Source organism: Ambystoma mexicanum, chromosome 3p (genome assembly GCF_040938575.1).
Source record: "Ambystoma mexicanum isolate Mex_15411 chromosome 3p, UKY_AmexF1_1, whole genome shotgun sequence".
In the NCBI taxonomy this organism is placed as follows: Eukaryota; Metazoa; Chordata; class Amphibia; order Caudata; family Ambystomatidae; genus Ambystoma; species Ambystoma mexicanum.
The window spans coordinates 620,787,269-620,805,659 of NC_090925.1; the positions used below are offsets into that span (position 1 = coordinate 620,787,269).

The following is an 18,391-nucleotide window of genomic DNA, read 5'->3' on the forward strand; positions in this document are numbered from 1 at the left end:
CTAGTATCCTTGCGTGTCACCCAAGGAGACAACAGGTGCGGGAGACCCAGCCAGCGGCCCGGGAGCGCACTGCTGGAACATTGGAATGTTGGCATCAAACACATGTAGCAGCAGCGCAGGGAGGCGATACAGAAACAGGCGTGCAAGACAGCCTATAAGGTGCAATGGCAGTATAACAACGTTTGAACAGAAGGAAAAGCTGCTTGGCGAGTGAATAAGGTCTCGTAGCCACCTTGCGTGAACATTGCCCTGCTAACAGGGTGCAGCGGAGGACGTCACGCTTGACGACGGCAGTGGCAGACAGAGGAACTGTGAAGAGGCCTGTGCTGCTGGACCCACGTGTGCGACAAGAGGAGCTGCCCAGCTGTAGGGAACACCCTTCATGGGCACGCTGCACGGAAATAACAGGAGAAGTGAAAGTCGAAGCAGAGCACCCTGCGGGCTGTAGCTGAAGACAGCGAGACATCACGGAGCGAGGGCTCAGCACTGCAGAGGCAAAGCAGCAGGGACACAGCAAGAGGGCTGTAGAATGCTGTGAGGCCTAATAGCAGATGGCATGGTGAAATCAGTGGACACTGTTGCAGGGATTCCCATATGCCCGCAAGCCGTCTGAACTACCGGAGGACAGAACAGCGTCAGAGGAGCAAACAGAAAACCGGAGTGGTACAACAGAGGCAGCGTGACAGGGAAAAGAGTCTGCAGAGGAGCTGTAGTGCGGGACGGACGGGAGGTGATACAAGAGGCGGTAAGGAGTCGCGGGTGGCAGGAGGGGCACAGAGACTTTAGTATAATATTGTCTGCCGTGAATGGGGCTCCCCTCTAGCTGCCTTTGGAACTCCGGTTCATCAGAGAGAACTGATTGCAGAGGCGTGCGCCTGAGAGGCCATCGCACCAGGGATGACAAGCCTCGGTTTCAGTGAAAGGGAGGCTCTGCACAAAGGGAGCCGATGGTCAGCATGAGGCCCCGTGTAAGCACGCTGCGTGAATAGCAGCAGACAGCAGCCAGTAGGCATTTGGGCACAGAAGAAGGTCGGAACAGGTGGCCGGCAGACCATACCCAGGGTGCTGACGAGTCATTGCGCCCTGGGAGAGGGAGCCGCTGAGGACCCCGAGGGGCAAGACGACGAGGAGTGCACAGGGGGCCACAGCCCTCTAGAGTTCACTGGAACCACAGGCCGAGACACAGGGGCTGTATCAACAATAAGCAAAGTGGCAAGGTCACAAGAACGTCTGTGCAAGGCAGCCAAGCCAGAGTACCACATCAGAGACCCTGTTTGACCAAAGTTGCCATGTATTAGGAGGAACGCCCCTGCGAGATGTGCGCCGAGGAGAGCCCGGGCACTGAGGGGAGTAACAGGTAGTTGGGTAGTACCGCACTGAATAACTCTGGCATAACACGCAGTCCCTGCCTCTGAAAGGGCAGAGACAGTGGGCACCACAAGGCCCGCGGTACACCATGACGACCAAGAGTGGTAAGGCCAAACAAAAGCAAACCCGGCTGGAAACCTTCTAGAAAGGCCAGCCCGACCGTCAGGCAGAGAACAAGGGGCACACAGAGAAAGAGCAAGCATCACCACAAAGTGCCATGGCAGAAACAGGGCAGCAGCAGATCCTGGAGGACATTGCGGTACTGCAGGCAACGCTAGAAGCCAAGATCGACAATGTGCTATCGATGTGGCACTGCTGCGACAAGATGAGAGCCATTGCTGACCGCACCGGGAAACTGGAGGAACAGATCAAAGAGAATACTGAAGTGAGATTGCAAACAACAAAAGACAGACATTCTCCAACAGAAAGTGAAACTTTTAGGAGGACAGGACAGAAGAAGTGGAAGGCCGGGCACGAAGAAACAATATCAGAATTGTGGGCCTTCCCGAAGGGGCGGACGGGTCCAACTCCTCCGCATACATTCAGAATATGCTGATCCAAGAAATAGGGGTGGAGGAATTGATGCAGGGGTTCATTATTGAAAGAGCACATCTTTCCCCAGGTCAGGAGGGTTGATGCAGAGGGCGTCAGCAAACATCTCGGTGTACCCAGATTACACTTTCAGGTCCAGAGGAGAAGGATCCAATATAACACGATCAAAGCTAGGCTCAGGAAGGCAGGCCTCAAGTATATGTTGCTATACCCGGCGAAGGTAAAAGGGATACATAATGGGAAGGTTTTCTTTGAGATGCCGGCAGAGATGCAGGATTGGATGGATAGTGCCCAGATACCAGATTTGTCAGAGTAGAATCAGCATACATAAGTGGGTGGGTGAGGACCCTACACAAGCCATCATAATGAAACTAACTGCGTTGGGAAGGTGTGGGGAATGAGGCACAATCAGGTTTACGCCACATAGTAACTGGATGTTACGATCAGCATGGGAGCAATGGGATATGTCAAGTAGATAACAGGAGGTACACAGTGGGTGCAAACGCCCGGTAGAGGGAATGTCGTGAGCAGACCCACTACCCCTCCCATTCCCCCCCCTGAGTTTTAGGGTCACAGGATAGGGCCCGCCCATAGGGCACCAGGAGCTTAGTCTAGCGACTAGGTGAAAATGGAGCGGAAATGGGGAGGTCCTTGATTGCTTTGCACAGCGGGACAAGTTGATGGAATTGGAAAGACTGACACACATGTCACAAAGTTGCATCAAACTCCTGCTCAGGGCGCCGGTGAGCTGGCGGTCACATTGATGCCTTAGACAAATATCACTATGGTTGATAGTGTTAAGTTTATGACATGGAATGTCTGAGGGCTCAATAATTATGTGAAACGCAGGAAGGTTCCCATGTGAATCAAGAGGAACAAGGCAGGGATATCTTTGTTACAAGAAACCCACCTAGTCGGGCAGAAGCAGAAAAAGCTGGTGAGGGCGTAGGGAGGGGTCCTGGTGGGCTCTGCCTATTCAACATATGTGAGAGGGGTCCTTATATGGGTGAACCCAGCTGTCCTGCTTAGAGTGTTGACCATGAAGATTGACAATAAGGGAAGGATGGCTATGCTGCATGGTATATTGGAAAACCATGAGATATGTATTGTGAACACATATGCCCCAATCACGATGCCACAGTATTCTTTAAATCATGATATGCAAGGCTAGGGCCCTATAGGGGCGGGACACTGATCTGGTGGTGGAGGGGGGACTTAACCTGTACATTAGACCCATCTATAGCCAGATCTGATCTGAAGCACAATTGGCCGTCTCCCCCGGCCAAGGTACTAAAGGCACTATTGAAGCACTTTCAGCTCCGGGACCTATGGCGGGCACAACACAGGGAAGTTAAAGAATATTGCTACTATTCTGCCCCGCATAAACTGTACACGAGACTTGATTATGTGTTTGCAAACGAAGAGCACGAAGTTGAATTGTCGGAGGCGGAATACCTAGCCAGGGTACTGTCTGACCACTCTCTGCTAGCAGTAAAATGGTACGTTACTGCTCCGAGACCACCCATACCTATGTCGAAACTGAGAAGCAAAGCCCTGCTAGACAAGGCATTTGCCGAGCACATCAGCAAGAGAACAAACAAATACATTGCTGTAAATGAGGGAAGTGTGGCGAAGGTGGGTATGGTGTGGGAGGCATATAAGGTGAGAAATGATAGCGGAATCTGGAGGCGTACAAAAAGTCATCGTTCGTGAACTATAGAACTTGTAGGAGAGGCTGAAGGCATTAGAGGGAGAGGCAAAGGTGCATAAAGAGCATGTGGAGGAGATGACTGAGTTGAAACAGGCATGCCTGAAGCAATGGGTTAGACTGGGGAAGTTCAATCGTGTGAAATACCTGGAAAGGAGCCACGCTCAGAGAGATAGGCCGGGAAGAATGTTAGCAGAAGGTGAAGGTGTAAGTGAGAGAACACCAGATCCCCCATATGTTCCATACGGGACAGAGATCTAGAAGAAATAAACACACAAGTAGGGATCAATGAGGTCTTCATAGATCATTATAAGGTACTACACGCGAAACCCTTAATAAGGGAGGAGAGAGACCTGCAAGACGTACTGGATCTCATTACCCTGCCCCGTTTAGATGCACTGCAGGCTGAATCCCTGGAGGCACCCACAACCCCGCAGGAAGTAGTGGCCACCATTAGAACACTCCCTACAGGCAAAGCCCCAGGCACAGATGGACTCCCTAGTGAATTTTATAAGACCTACGGCAACAAGCTGGTGCCACTGTTGGCTAAGGTGCACAATGAGGCATATACTGACCAAACATTACCAGACAGCCTGCGAGAGGCTTTGATAGTGCCACTACTGAAGTAGGATAAGATAAGCACAGAATGTGGATCCTATAGGGCACTGTCGCTACTGAACCGGGATAGCAAGATCCTTACAGCGATTCTGGCTAAAAGGCTTCGCAGAGTGATACACCCAGATCAAACTGGGTACGTACCAGGGATAAACATCACAGAGAACCTTAGGAGGCTACACCAGGTGATCTATAGCACCAAGGATCACGCGGAAGAGAGCGTGGTTGCCTCGTTAGATGCGACCAAGGCATTTAACTCGGTACACTGGAACTGGTTGTATGCCTCAATGATGAAAATGGGGATAGGGCCACAGTACATGAGATGGGTGCAGTTGATATATTCTGAACCAATGGCCAGAGTCCAAACCGGCAACGTATATTGCGACAAGTGGTAATTATACAGGGGCACGAGGCAAGGCTGCCCACTGTCCCCAATGCTATACATTATAGCGTCAGAACCCATAGCAGCGTACTTGAGACAGGAATACGGAGACACAGACATAGAGGCGGGGGGAGTGAAGCATGTAGTATCCATGTATGCAGATGACATGTTGCTGTATCTGCGCAACCCAGTAGCACACTTGCCATACATTCTTGAAATGTTGGATAACGCTAGCGCACTCAACATAGCCGCATAACAGATGACACTGCTGAACAGCCATTCTACGACGCAAGACCTGCAGACGTGCGGGTAAGGCCAGCCATGATGCAAGAATAGGCACGACGGCCATGTACGATTAGGTGAGGTGCTGTTTTGGAGCACCGCGCATGAGCATATACTCGGAGGGGCCAGCTGCAGCATTCAGTGGGCAGGACACCGGTACATGTTACCTCAGAGGGCGACATGAGGCAGAAAGCGTACATGGCTCACACACCCTCTGCCAGTGCATGAACTCCTTGAACTGGAGTGCGTAAATCATGGGGGTGCATGCGACTGCACGTCCTTTTGCCAGTTAGTGTAAGACAGATATACTGGACACAGGACGCTTCCAGACCGGAGAAAGGCAAGAGCTTGGGAGGCATCAAAGAGACATAGTATGGAGGTAGCCATCGGGACGATAAGAGAGATGGCATCCAAAATGAATAACATTAAGGGGAAACAACCCACGTTGGACATCTTCACCAAACCACCGCACTTACCAGATGTGCCTGCTCAGGCAAAAGGGGATGGACGGGGAACAACTGCCCCACAGCGTGATGATCACCAGAGATTAAAAGCTATAGCTGAGCTAAAGGCCTCATGGAGTAGTAAAATAGACACAGCCGTAGCAGAACTGAAAACCACCCTGGAATTCAAAATGGATGCGGTCAGCATGGATGTAAACCTCTTGAGACAGTACGTAAGGACACTGGCAGAGCGCACAAGCAGCCTGGAGAGCAAAGTGAAGACTAACGCAGACGTTGGCATGGCCAACGCCAAGGAGGTCCATATCTTACAGCAACAGGTGCGTAACCTCAAGAGCCGAGCAGAAGAGGCGGAAGCGCAAGCGAGATGCAGCAACATACGCATGCTGGGATTACCGGAAGGGGAAGAAGGCATGGAATGCTTCTGCAGGAGATAGGAGCAGGTGTGCTCACTCAAGGCTTCACGGTCGAAAGGGCGCACAGGGCCCAGCTCAGACGTCCCCCATCGGGAGCCCCGCCACGTGCCATTATAGCTAAGATCTTGAACTATAAGGACAGAGAAAAGATCCTGGAGTATTTTCGCAAAGGGGCACGATAAGCCAAGCGTCGGCAACTGTCACGGCGTATCCAGATTACACCATGCTGGTACAAAGGCAACAACTTCACCATGTGGCAGTCAAAAAACGGCCAAGAGAGTCCGGCTTCAAATACATGCTATTATACCCGACGAAACTGAAAGTTATACACAGGAACAAAGCGTTTTTTTCCGAGACAATTGAGGATGCAGCGAGCTGGCTTGATGCACAAGGATGCCCAGAGAAGGCGATTAGCTAGGACCAGAGCGGACAAGATAAGTGAACCAGCGTCGCATCACTGATAGACTGGGTTGATACAATGTGTGAGGCTCCGATATTGACTTGGTTCAGAGGTAGCCCTGACACCCGCTGGTCCCTCTGAGAATATTGGCCATGTATATTAAAGTGCATAATATAATGTAGCATTACTACAGGAGATGCGGAAGCAGAGCAATCTTACCCCTAGAAGTTAGTGTAGTTGGGATACCGATAATGTGGTGTCCCCCTGCTGTGATCCAAGTACCAGCGCAGGCCACGAAAGGACTAGATGCAGGGTAGCCTGAGATCCAGGGATGGAGCTGGGCAATTGTTGGGGATGGGTGAAATGGGGGGTGGGGAGGGAGTTGAGGGTTTGGGGGGAGTTGAAGGTGGGGTGGGAGTGCTTACACAGATACATCATCGCGGAGGGCACAGGGGGTAAAGGGCGGAACAGGATATGGGTAAAATCGGGGATCTGAAGATAGTGACATGGAATGTGAGGGGGCTCAATAGTTATTTAAAAAGGAACAAGGTTATGATGTATTTGAAGAGACAGAGAATTGACATTGCCTTATTGCAGGAGACTCACTCAACTAAAGAGAAATGGGGGTTGGTGGGGAGGAAATGGAAGGGGACCACCACAGGGTCGAACATATGCAGCATACGCTAGAGGGGTCATTACGTGGATGTCCCCTTTAAACTGTTACAGTCTACTATGGAGCCAGATGGGAGGATGGTACCAATAAGGGGATTAGTGGAAAATAGGGAGCTGAGCATTGTCAATACATATACCCAGAATCAAGATCGGGCAACTTCAGGGCCTTATATAACAAGATTGGTCCATACTTAGGGGGGGGGGGCAGTCATATGGGGAGGAGACTAATTGTACACTAGACCCCAAGATAGATAGATCAGATATGAAGATCGACAAACCCACACTGGCAGCCAAAGCGTTGTTGACCCTATTCAATCTGGTCGACGTGTGGAGGATGCACCACCTGCAAGACAGGCATTACTCCCACTATTCCGCCCCACATAACTTATACACGAGACTAGACTACATATTTGCTGCACCAGAGTTGACGGGGGAGATGGTGGGGTCGGAATATAAAGCAAGCGTCCTCTCTGACCACTCGACTCCAATTATAACGTGGCAATACATGCCACCTAGGGCACGTCTCCCCACATGGAAACTTAGGGCCAAAGCCTTGAAAGATGTCATATTTAGGGAGGATATACAGAAGGAAATAGTGGAATATTTTGAACGTAACACAGGAAGTGTGGACTCAGCTGGCACAGTATGGGAGGCATTTAATGTGGTGGCAATAGTACGGGAGCTGCAGGAAGCAGAGAAGAAAATGGAGGCAATTATGCAAAAGAGGGACCACTCACCTGAGGAGGCTGGGATGATCAGACAGTTGCAACAGGATTGCAGGGAGCGTTGGGTGTGATTATGTAACTTGAGCTATAAAAAAATATGTAGAAAGACAACACGCAGGGGGAGACAAGTCTGGCAGGCTACTAGCCTGGTTCTATAAGAGTGAGACATCCAGACAAACGATCAGGGCAGAATGGGGAATGGATGGACAAATGCTAGATACCCAAGAAGGGGTCAACAGAGGCTTTCTAGAGTTCTACCAGCAATTGTATGGGGAGGTTGAGCAAGGTGAAGGAGAGGAGGTGACTGAAACGTTGGATGATATTGGCCTCCCCAAGTTAGGGACTGTGGAGAGGGAGGCCTTGGAGGTTCCAATTACAGAGGAGGAGCTACAGGCAGTGATTAAGTGAGTTGTTACCGAGTAGTAAGGCTCCAGGTGCGGATGGACTCCCAAGCAAGTTATACAAAACGTACAGGGCGGAAGTGATCCCCTCCAATGTTGGCAATGCTAAACAAAGCTCTAGATAGAGGGATACTGCCGGAGTCCCTAAAGGAGGCGGTCATTATCCCACTTCTTAAGCCCAACAAACCTTGCACGGACTGCAGGTCATACCGACCGATATCCATGCTAAATCAAGATAGCAAGATACTCACGCAGTGGTGGCAAACAGACAGACCGGTTATCAATAAACTCATACACTCTGAAGAGACTGGGTATGTACCACGCAGGAGTATATCGAATAATCTTAGGAGGCTACATCACGTTATAGAACAAACGAAAAGGACCCACAGGAGGTTGCTATAATCTCGTTAAATGCAGTGAAGGCCTTTGACTCGGTCAAGTGTCCCTGGCTGCTGGCGGCCTTGAAAGAATATGGGGTTATGCCCACGTGCTTGAGATGGGCACGGCTGATATACAGTATGCCCCTTGCCTGGGTTAAGACGGGAACGACTGTATCAGATCGATGGCAGCTGAGTAGGGGTACTAGACAGGGATGCCTGTGGTCCTCAATGCTGTTTATCTTAGCATTGGAGCCTCTAGCGATATACCTGACACAGCAATATGGAGAGGTGGGGATCAGCACAAAGGCAGGGCATCATTTGATATCACTGTATGCTGATGATATGCTGCTATATCTGCGATACCCTGAAGAGAACCTACAGTATATTCTGGAGGTGATGGGGAGATACGCGACACTGTCACGCATAACAGTAAATTCTAAAAAGTCATGTATATTTCCACTAGGCAGAAACTGCTTGTTACAGATACCATGGGAGACCAGAACCTTCAGGTACCTGGGGATTGAAGTATACCATACGGTCGAGTCTGAATATAAGCATAACACTGAGAAGGCAATGGTTAACAGAGAGCAGCATGAGGTTTTGGGCTAAGCTCCCCTTGACCATGATGGGGAGTGGCATTACTGAAGATGGTAGTGCTGCCTAGGTTGCTGCCCTTCTTTGGGAACATACCATACATGATACTGAAGCTGTGGGCAAAACTCGAACTATTAGGCTGCCCCGAGATCCTTCTGTATTACTTAAAATTATGGCATGAGGACAATACAGTGGCCTGCAGACTTAGTACTCAGGGGGATTTGACAGCTAGGATTCCACAGAACCGTGGCGTCAAGCAGGGATGCGTGACGGCCCCATTTCTGTACAATCTGTTTACATATGATCTACCAGGTGTTATCTTAAGTGAACATAACTGTTCTCCTGTAGTCGGCACTATCCACTGCGCAGTATTAGCGTATGCAGATGATCTGATAATTATGGATCATACATTTAGCGGTTTACGGAGGTCTGCTTTGAAGTTATGGGAATATGCTGCAAACAATGACCTAATTATCAATCAGGAGAAAACTCAGGTGATGGTCTTTTCAAATAAGAAGATTGCACGACCCAGACTAACACTGCATGAAACAGAAATTAAATATACCCAGCAATACAAATATCTTGGGGTCGAAATAGATGCCAGGCTGGGTTATAACACTTGCATCCAAATGAGAAAACATCGGGCAGCTCAAGTAACGTCGTTGATCAGCCAATTTGCAAGACAGAACTGTGGAATGTCACTATGTGTAATCCGTCAAATCTATACCCAGGTATTAACTCCTATGGTCGTTTACGGGCTGGAAGCGCTGCTGCAAATGGACTTAAGCTGGCTGCAAGTGATAGAGGGGAAGTTCTGGAGAAGAATCCTAGGTCTCCCTCAATCTATTCCAATGGCACTGCTAAGATTGGAAGTTAGGGTTTCCTCGCTAAGGTCCATTGTCCTGAAAAGGAGAGCAGAACTGTATTTAAAGATGTCTAATCAACCAGAGTCTCGGCTATTAAAAGAATTTGGCATGGAAAGTACAAAGGAAACCACCAAATGCCACCTGAAAAAGGAGACTGAAGCCCTCCTGAGGACAATAGGCTGGACCATGAGTGGAGAGAAGCTTACTGATCCTCAAAAAAAACTCTATCCAAAATAATCGACCTTTGGGATTGGCTAGAAAACTACGCACATCTCGACAAGCTTCCAAAATACAAATTTATTCATTACATGCTCTACTCATTCAAACAAATGCAGCCATATTTAACCCTCAGTCCCTCTAGTAGACTCAGGCGATTTTTACTCTTACTGAGGGTTGATAATCTGCCGCTGTTGACTAACAAAAGCAAATATAATGGTTTATCTTCCACAGAGAGATATTGTAGACTCTGTAAGGATAAAGGATGCAAAGAAACAGCTAATCATGTACTAACTAGTTGTGTAAATATGATGGACATTTACTTAGTAAACTTTGGCAACTTTGTCCATGATACACAGTTTATAGGGGAAGTTGCTTTTTGGCAACGCCTCACAAACACTCAAAGTATGCAGCTGCAGATTGCCACCTTTAGAGTATGGTTGGAAATTGAAAGAACTCTGAATATCTTTGTATGAACCTGTTAAACACTATGGCACTGACTTCTGTAGAGGTCTATGATCTTTTGTCCTATGTACCTCAGTATGTGTAATCGTTATTAATGTCTAATGATCAGAAGAATAGCAAGTGCAATAAGTTTTAAACTAAGATGAGCTTAATGGTAACTTAAATCTTTTTAGTTAGCCAGAATTAATATGTAATATGCAATATGTAATATGAAATTGTTTTTTCTTTATTTTCTTCTCCTTTTCTCTTCTCTACTCTTCTCTTTTTTCTCTTTTTGCAGTTTTCTTTTTTAGTTTTATATTTTATATTGTATTTATCTTTGATCTTATATAATTTATCAGTATGTGTAAAGTTTAAATATAAACTGTAACACATTATTAATAAATAAATTAAAAAAAGATACTGAAGCGTTTCTTTGTCAAGCTTGAAAGCATATGTAGAGGATTTGTATGGCACAATACTAGAAACAGGATAGCTTTGTGGAAGCTGCAGAACACATGCCCAAGGGGCATCAAATTGCCCCACTTTGAGGTTTACTATCTGGCCAATCAGTTACAATATTTAGTTAGATGGTTATCGGAAGACTCAACATCAGAGTCCGGACTTTTGAGAACGGAGTGTGGCCCGTTCTTTTTGAAAGAATGGGTATGGGTGCCGAAGCAACAGCAGGACAGGGAGGGGAGAATGTTAGACCTGAGATGGACGATTTGGCGGCGAGCCTGTCGGATCATGGGGAACCCAACCCCATGTTCCCCACAAATGCCGCTAGTGGCATTGAAAGGAGTTGACGAGCAATGAGGATGATAGTTCGCAAGCAGTGGGAGCCGTTTGGATTAGCTAAATTAGGGGATATTTGGCAAGAAGGGAAGGCAGTGGAGTTCGACACTAATGGCAGATACTGGTCTACATCGGGGACAATATATCACCTATACTAGGCTGGTGCGGAAGATAAAAGATACATGGTCAGAAATAGTGCTGGAAGATCTGCCCGATATGGCCGTAGAAATATTCTATGATATGTTGGACGGTGGTCATGAAGTTTCCCGAATCTATGAACTAATGATGTCAAGGGTGGCGAAGGAGGTGCTCCAGTTAAGAAAGGACTGGGAAGAGGAAGCTGGGTAAACTATGAATGACGGGTTGTGGAGTAGGGTACAGAAATACCACAAGAAAGTATCCAGAAATGCGCAGCTGCATCAAATCCAGCTATATATTACTCATGGGGCGTATTTGACCCCCTAGAGGATTGCAAGGTTAAAGAATGCTGGGATACAAACATGCCCCAAATGCAGGGAGGTGGATGCAGAACTGATACATATGTTCTGGGCGTGCCCTGAAATAAGGAGATTCTGGGGAGAGGTGGCCCACTTCTTGTCAGAGAAAGGGATTAAACTGGAGGTAGAATCTTTGTGGGCATGCATGGTGGGGGGATTTTCTAGACCACGTAAGCTAGCACATGTCAGCAAACTCAAGGACTTGGCCTATATATTGGCAAAGCGTAGAATTGCCATGGGTTGTAAAGCAACTAATAGACCAAGAGTGGCTGTGTGGTGGCACGACCTTCAGAAATGGGTGGACGCGGAAACAGTGGTATGGAGTGAAGCGGCCAACAGAGGGGGAGAAGAAGCAGAGACATCGAGAGCCTGGAGGCACTTGGTAGCTACTTTGTCAGATTCAACCCTGACTGTCCTTGATGAGGAGGATTCTTTGGAGGGTGAGGGGAGGAGGACACCCCAAGAAAAGACTACCGCAAGTGGAGTTGGAGAGTAAACTCGGGGACGGGGGGTACGGGGGGGGGACAACGGTGGATATAACATCATACGATATACGTTAAGACTGGAATTCACTGTTTGGTTTGTTGTGGTTGTTGCGTTTGTTAAAATCAATAAAAAATGTTTAAAAAAATGAGTGCATTCACAGGCATTAAGATAAATAAAAGGCATGCCTATTCCTGCTAGCTGCACCGGCAGAAGTAGATGAAAGGGCATTGCCAATTCTCCCTCTGCCGTGGATCGGGAGCTCCTTCAGATACCTGGGGATTAACATTTATCGAGACCCTGCGCACGCACACAAGCATAATACAGTAAAGGCTAAAAGTGGGCTATTGAAATCCATGGAGTTCTGGAATAAATTACCCTTGTCCGTGATGGGCAGATCGGTGCTGCTGAAAATGGTGGCGCTGCCGAGATTCATGCATTGTTTCGGGAACGTCCCATATAAGATACCAAGGCAGTTTTTCCGTGACTTGGACAAGATATGCAGGGGTTTCCTGTGATGAAAGGGGCGGAGCAAGGTGGCCCGGGGCACGCTACAAAGACTGTACGAACAGGGGAGTGGGGGGGGACGCTAAAGGTACCGAATTGTGAACTTGACTTCCTGGCATACCAACTGCAGCATGTGGTAAAATGGATGGCAGATGATGCCACAACGAAACGGCATTGTTGCAACCGGATATTAAGGGCAGATACCTGAGGGACAGATTCCCCCCAGGGTACCATCACAGTGTCCATACCTGATAAATCTGGGCATTCAAATTTGGAGAAGGGCTTGTGGAATCATGGGATTGGCAGGCCCTCTCTCGCCCCCGGCGCCGTTAGCAGCAATCCTGGAGGGAAGAGCAGGTTGTAAGGGAATGGTGAGAACAAGATGGGAGGAGTGAGGGATAGCCACGGTTGGGGATCTGCGGGACGAGAAAGGATTACATTACATTACGGCATTTATATAGTGCGCTGTGGGCCTCAGGCATAAAGGTGCAAGACAAAGGAACATACTCATAACACGTAACAGTTATCGCATCACAGAAATGATACAGGGAACCAGACAGGAAAGGGAGAAGATTATAGGGTTGGCCAAACAGATGGGTTTTTAGCTCTCTTTTAAAAGTAGTCAACGAGTTCAGGAGTCTTACATTTTTTGGTAACATATTCCAAAGTTTGGGAGCCGCTAGGTAGAAGGCTCCCTTCTCCGCTTTGGCAGTTCTACATCTGGGCTCAATAAGCAGGTTCTGCCCACCGGACCTCGGCCCCCTATCATTAACTTTATCGGTAATGGAGTCCTGCAAATAGGATGGCATGGAGCCTAGCCTGCACTTACAAGTGATAGTAAATAGTCTGTACAAGACTGATTGATGACGTTTGCAGAATAGCAGGAACATACAGGTATACACAGGGGCCAGTTTCTACTACATAGCACGGTAGTGAGGGTGCTGCTAGATAGATGGCAGAATTGCAAGGATTAGTCCATAGGAAGCGAGGACAGTGAAACGCTGTTAGCGGTGGCGGAAGGCGGACATGCCGTCTCCAGGATCTATGAAGTACCGATAGGTCGGAATTTGAGAACAGAATTAAAGTACAGGGAGAGATGGGAGACGGAATTGGGGAAGGGGTTTGGGGATAACGAATGGACTAGAGTGAAACTATGGCATAAAAAGGTTTCTAGGAACGCCAGGCTACAGCTCATTCAGCTATTGTATAACAGAATGGGCATAACTCACACCAGCCACTATCGCAACATTCGGGGGCAAAGAGACAAGAGTGCCCCAGATGTAAGATGGTGAATGCCGGATTGATACATATGTTTTGGGGGTGCCAGGCAGTGCATATGTTTTGGGAAGAGGTAGCATGTAAAGCACACCAGGGGGGCATAGAACTGGACATCCTTACCCCAGAGGCTTGCATGCTCGGCAGGTATAAGAGGAATGTGAAAGACAAACCGCTAAACACAATTAAAGATTTCATGTATATTTTGACTAAACAAAGTATAGCCATGAAGGGGAAAGATGCTAAAGAGCCAAGTACAGCTATGTGGTAGAGGGAGATGGAAAGGTGGGTCACCGCAGAAACTGGAGCATGGGAAAGGGCCCTAAATGAGCAAAGGATTGAGATTGGGATGGACATCCAGCGGTGGATAGCGCTGACTGTAACCCTGTTCGGAGGCAATGAGGAAAGGGAGGCCACGCAGACTGCATAAGGTGGATCAGATGCAGAATGATTAAGAATGAGTAAAATGACATGGGTGGTACAGGCTGGGTTGGAGGAGTTTGTAGCAGCTTAGTAGAGTCATATTTTGGAAGTTATATGCTATGGAGTGAACTGTTTTTTCTTTGTTTGTTTTCTCATTGTAATACACAAATGCAATACAAATATTTAAAAAATAAAAATAATGGCCAACGGGCTGTATACCGAAAGTGAAGGGTACATTCACACAAAGCAGCTAGTATACCTGTGACACAGAAAAAAGTGACCTTTATTTGATTTGAAACATTAGTTAAATGTAAAGCAGGATGATGGACATTTGGTCTGTTTGTGTTTATGTCCACAGTTCAACTCCTGAAGAAGGGCAAAGGGAAGGGTTTCCCAAAACGCATAGAGCAACTGACTGACCTCTGAAAAAAGAAGAAAAACTTTGTTGGTATATATTTCTCCCTTTACTGTTTTATTCTTTTGTTCAAGGATACTATTATCTAATTGAATTATTATGAGCTGTTTATTCAGCCTTATGGTGTGCAGGGGACGGGAGTGGCCATGGATTGGGCACCATTGTGATGTATTAATTATCAGCTTCGTGTCAGGGTTGTGATTTCTCCCCTGCACCAAAATTGTGTTATACTATATTTTGAAACTTTTTTGATAATATTTGAATTTAGGTGTGAATTGTTCATTATTCTTCATCCCTACGATAGAGAGAGAGGGACGGCCAATAGGTTGGTGGCAAATAAAAATTAGGATTTTTGAACCACGCCTGGGAGTGTTAAGGATTTTAAACGGGCGTCACACGCCAGATCAGGACTCTTGCCTTTAGTCTAGGATCTAGCGCTCAATTAGAATACTTTTTATTTCCTAGAATTCAGATTGAGCTGGCACCCAACCAGTCTCAGCCCCCCTTTTACAAATACCCTGTATCACAATGGACCAGGAACCAGGCCGGTGGGTGGTAATACAATATTTATTTATTTTAAATTTAAAGAAAATCACACAATTTTAATATTGGGCAGCAATCACCAATGGGGTCATAGTTATAATGTAAACTGATAAAATACACTTGGTTGACCTTCTACTAGAACATAACCAAAGTATAGATGAATAGGAGCAATTTTACTGTTCGGGTAGATAGCACCCGAGTTAAGATTTCCCCCTGCAATGCTCCCTCAAACTACTATTAATCGAATTTTGAGTGGATAGAAAGGAGCAGCAAGGAGTCAGGGATGCTAGGCAGCAAATGGAATTAAAAACCGACGAAATGGGAGGCAAAATCGGGTTTGAAAACCTTTGCAATTGCATAAATGACACTCAGAATTAGTAAATAATTAATTTAAATGTGCAGTTGAATAAATGAGGTAAATATGATTTCTAACAGTATCAGCAATGTGAGAACAATAGCCACTACCAGGCAAGGTACCAACACAGGGCATATAATTCAAAAATCAACTTTGAAGTGACAACACAGTGCAACCAGAATCACACGCACAGAATTTGCATTTGCTAAATTACACAGGTTTAAATGTCAAAAACGGTTTGAAAAATGGGTGAAATAGACAGAATCAGAATGCGTTTTTCAGGCTGGGTGATAAATGCACATTACAGGGATAATATATAAGTGAAAGAGTGACTAGCTGGATAACTGGATGATATTTTCAAGGTGAAAGGAAATTCGGTTTTAAAATAAAAGCAGTTAAAAGAGAAAATCTGTTTAAAAAGGAAAGAACAAGTTTCACTTAAACTAGATTTAGTGGCTAGATTGTTAAAGAAAGACACGGTACACTCCAAGGTTAATTTGCAAGGTTAACCTTTTCACCCCGCGTTCAGCTCTATGTGAGAATTAATTAAATTATTCAAAATATGACTAAGGATTTATGCAAGACAGAAATGAATGGAAGAATTGCGCCAACACTAGAGAATCAAGGAACAGAATACACAGAGGATTCAGACTATCTTCAACAAGTTATCAGGGTATGGATGGGATTACTTAGAAGGTGGAACAAAGACAAAGTATCAAGTTGGGGTACACTATGCGTTGCTATGGGATGGGATAATAGTTCACAATCAGCGGTTGAGTTTGGGACAGCCAACCAAGTTTCTGGACAGCGAGGCAATATCTGGTCACTGGTCACAGCGGCCAGCTCTCCTAACAGAAAACAGCTGGGTAAAGGTCTGGTCACGGAACAGCAGCATGCAGGTAGTGGGGCAAAAAGCCAGTCTGGTCATAGGATACTCTCAAAAAGGGAACCAAAGCTTTTCCCACTTTCTCCCTGAGTTAGTGGGATTTGATTATGGGGTTTAGTTCTGAAGGGTGGTTCTGTCTGGATAGCGTCAGCTATGCTCTGGCCTGGCAGTAGAATCTGGAATCTTGCAGAGTGAATGTGGAATGTCTGGATACGCAGGCGCTAGAAAATTCAGAAGAGAGTGTTGCTTATCTCTGTGAGCCTCTACCTTTTATAAGGCGGGTGACATCACAGGATTTATTGTTGGGCAGAACTAAGCTAGACCTACCCCTAAGAATCGGATAGGTCAGCCTATGTTATGTCGCCTCCTCCTTAGGGGCAGATTGAACTGAAGGAGGGGACTGAATTTTATGGGGTGTGTTTTTATGAGGTACAAAGCCACTCCCCAGTCATTTTTGATCAAAATCAGTTCGGACATAAATTGCACCTTTTTACAGTTGTGGCGCTTTCACAAATCATACAGGCAAATTGCATATTCCACACAGAGCATAATACTCGCAGTCCCAAGTTTGTAGGACTTTGTTTTGTCCTTCTAATAATTTGTAATCATTTTCATTGAGAAATATTTTGCCTAACATTCTATGACTTTATACATGTGTACTTATTATCATAAGGCATGTTAGTATTGAATTTCGAAGTAACACCATATACACTTTACTCAGAATATATCATTTTCCGTTACTTCCGTCTCCAACATGCTAGTCTAGGCTACCACGTCTTAATTTAAACCGTCAAAAATTGCATTTGAACTGTAAAACACTTACATTACTGCGTTGTCCAGTTGCAACAATAGCAGCCTTAAAGTTTATTAATAAAATAGTCTTTTGAGCCAGATGGCCAGCATTGTCTCCCAAATAAGGGCATAACTTCCAAGGCTGCTCCGGGGCTGGATTTGAAGCACCCCAGTTGAAGTTGAGGGGAGGTGTTATTTGCAATTTCACACCTAAGTGTCCTAGAATTCCACTGTAGCAGGGTGGAGCACAGCCATAAAGTCTAATGGGTGTGCTAGGTCTACCACCCTTTCTTATTCAGATGCCCTGGGAGCTGTCCACTTGAAAGGAGGCAAGATCCTGTCCCCAGGAAGCAAAGTCCTTTGAAGCCAAGGGCCTAAAAACCTTTTCTGCCGGTCTCTCAGCCCTTTTATTTATTATTTCTTTTTTTTCCCCGAGCCAAAAGGCAGGGCTGTTGGAATAAAACATTATATTAGATTTCAAACAAAACCCCCTCGCATTTCTATGAAAGGACAGAGCCTTAACTCCACATTTCACTTTTAAACAGCATTTTCTTTGTTTAACCATCTTTACACATGGTTAATTCTGCTGGGATGTCACTTTCAAATGCGGCCTTCTTACATTCATTTTCTGAATCTTTCCAAAGCACCAGTCATGTTTCTAATGCACAAGCATCTGTCCAAATAAAGATCCCTTGAAACTGACATATGCACAGAGATATAGGGTTTCTTTTGAAGAGTTTATCTGGGATATTTTGTAGCAAAAAGTCAAGCGTTTTTCCATACGGCTGGAGTGAAGTTTCTTTGTGATTTCACAGATCTTGCCGGACACAGCCTGTCATTCAGTGAGAAGTGCTTTCTTTTGCTGGAACACCCCTGAATATGGCTGGGCATAGCTGGGTCTCACTGGATCAGGACTGTGTATTGTTGTCACGACC

The 18,391-nt window shown here is 46.4% G+C and overlaps 1 protein-coding gene across 1 annotated transcript in view; it reads right to left on the reverse strand.

Annotated features, from left to right (window-relative positions):
* STK10 (serine/threonine kinase 10) overlaps positions 1 to 18,391 on the reverse strand; it is a 967,310-nt gene that overhangs the window by 332,926 nt on the left and 615,993 nt on the right. The window lies entirely within an intron of this gene.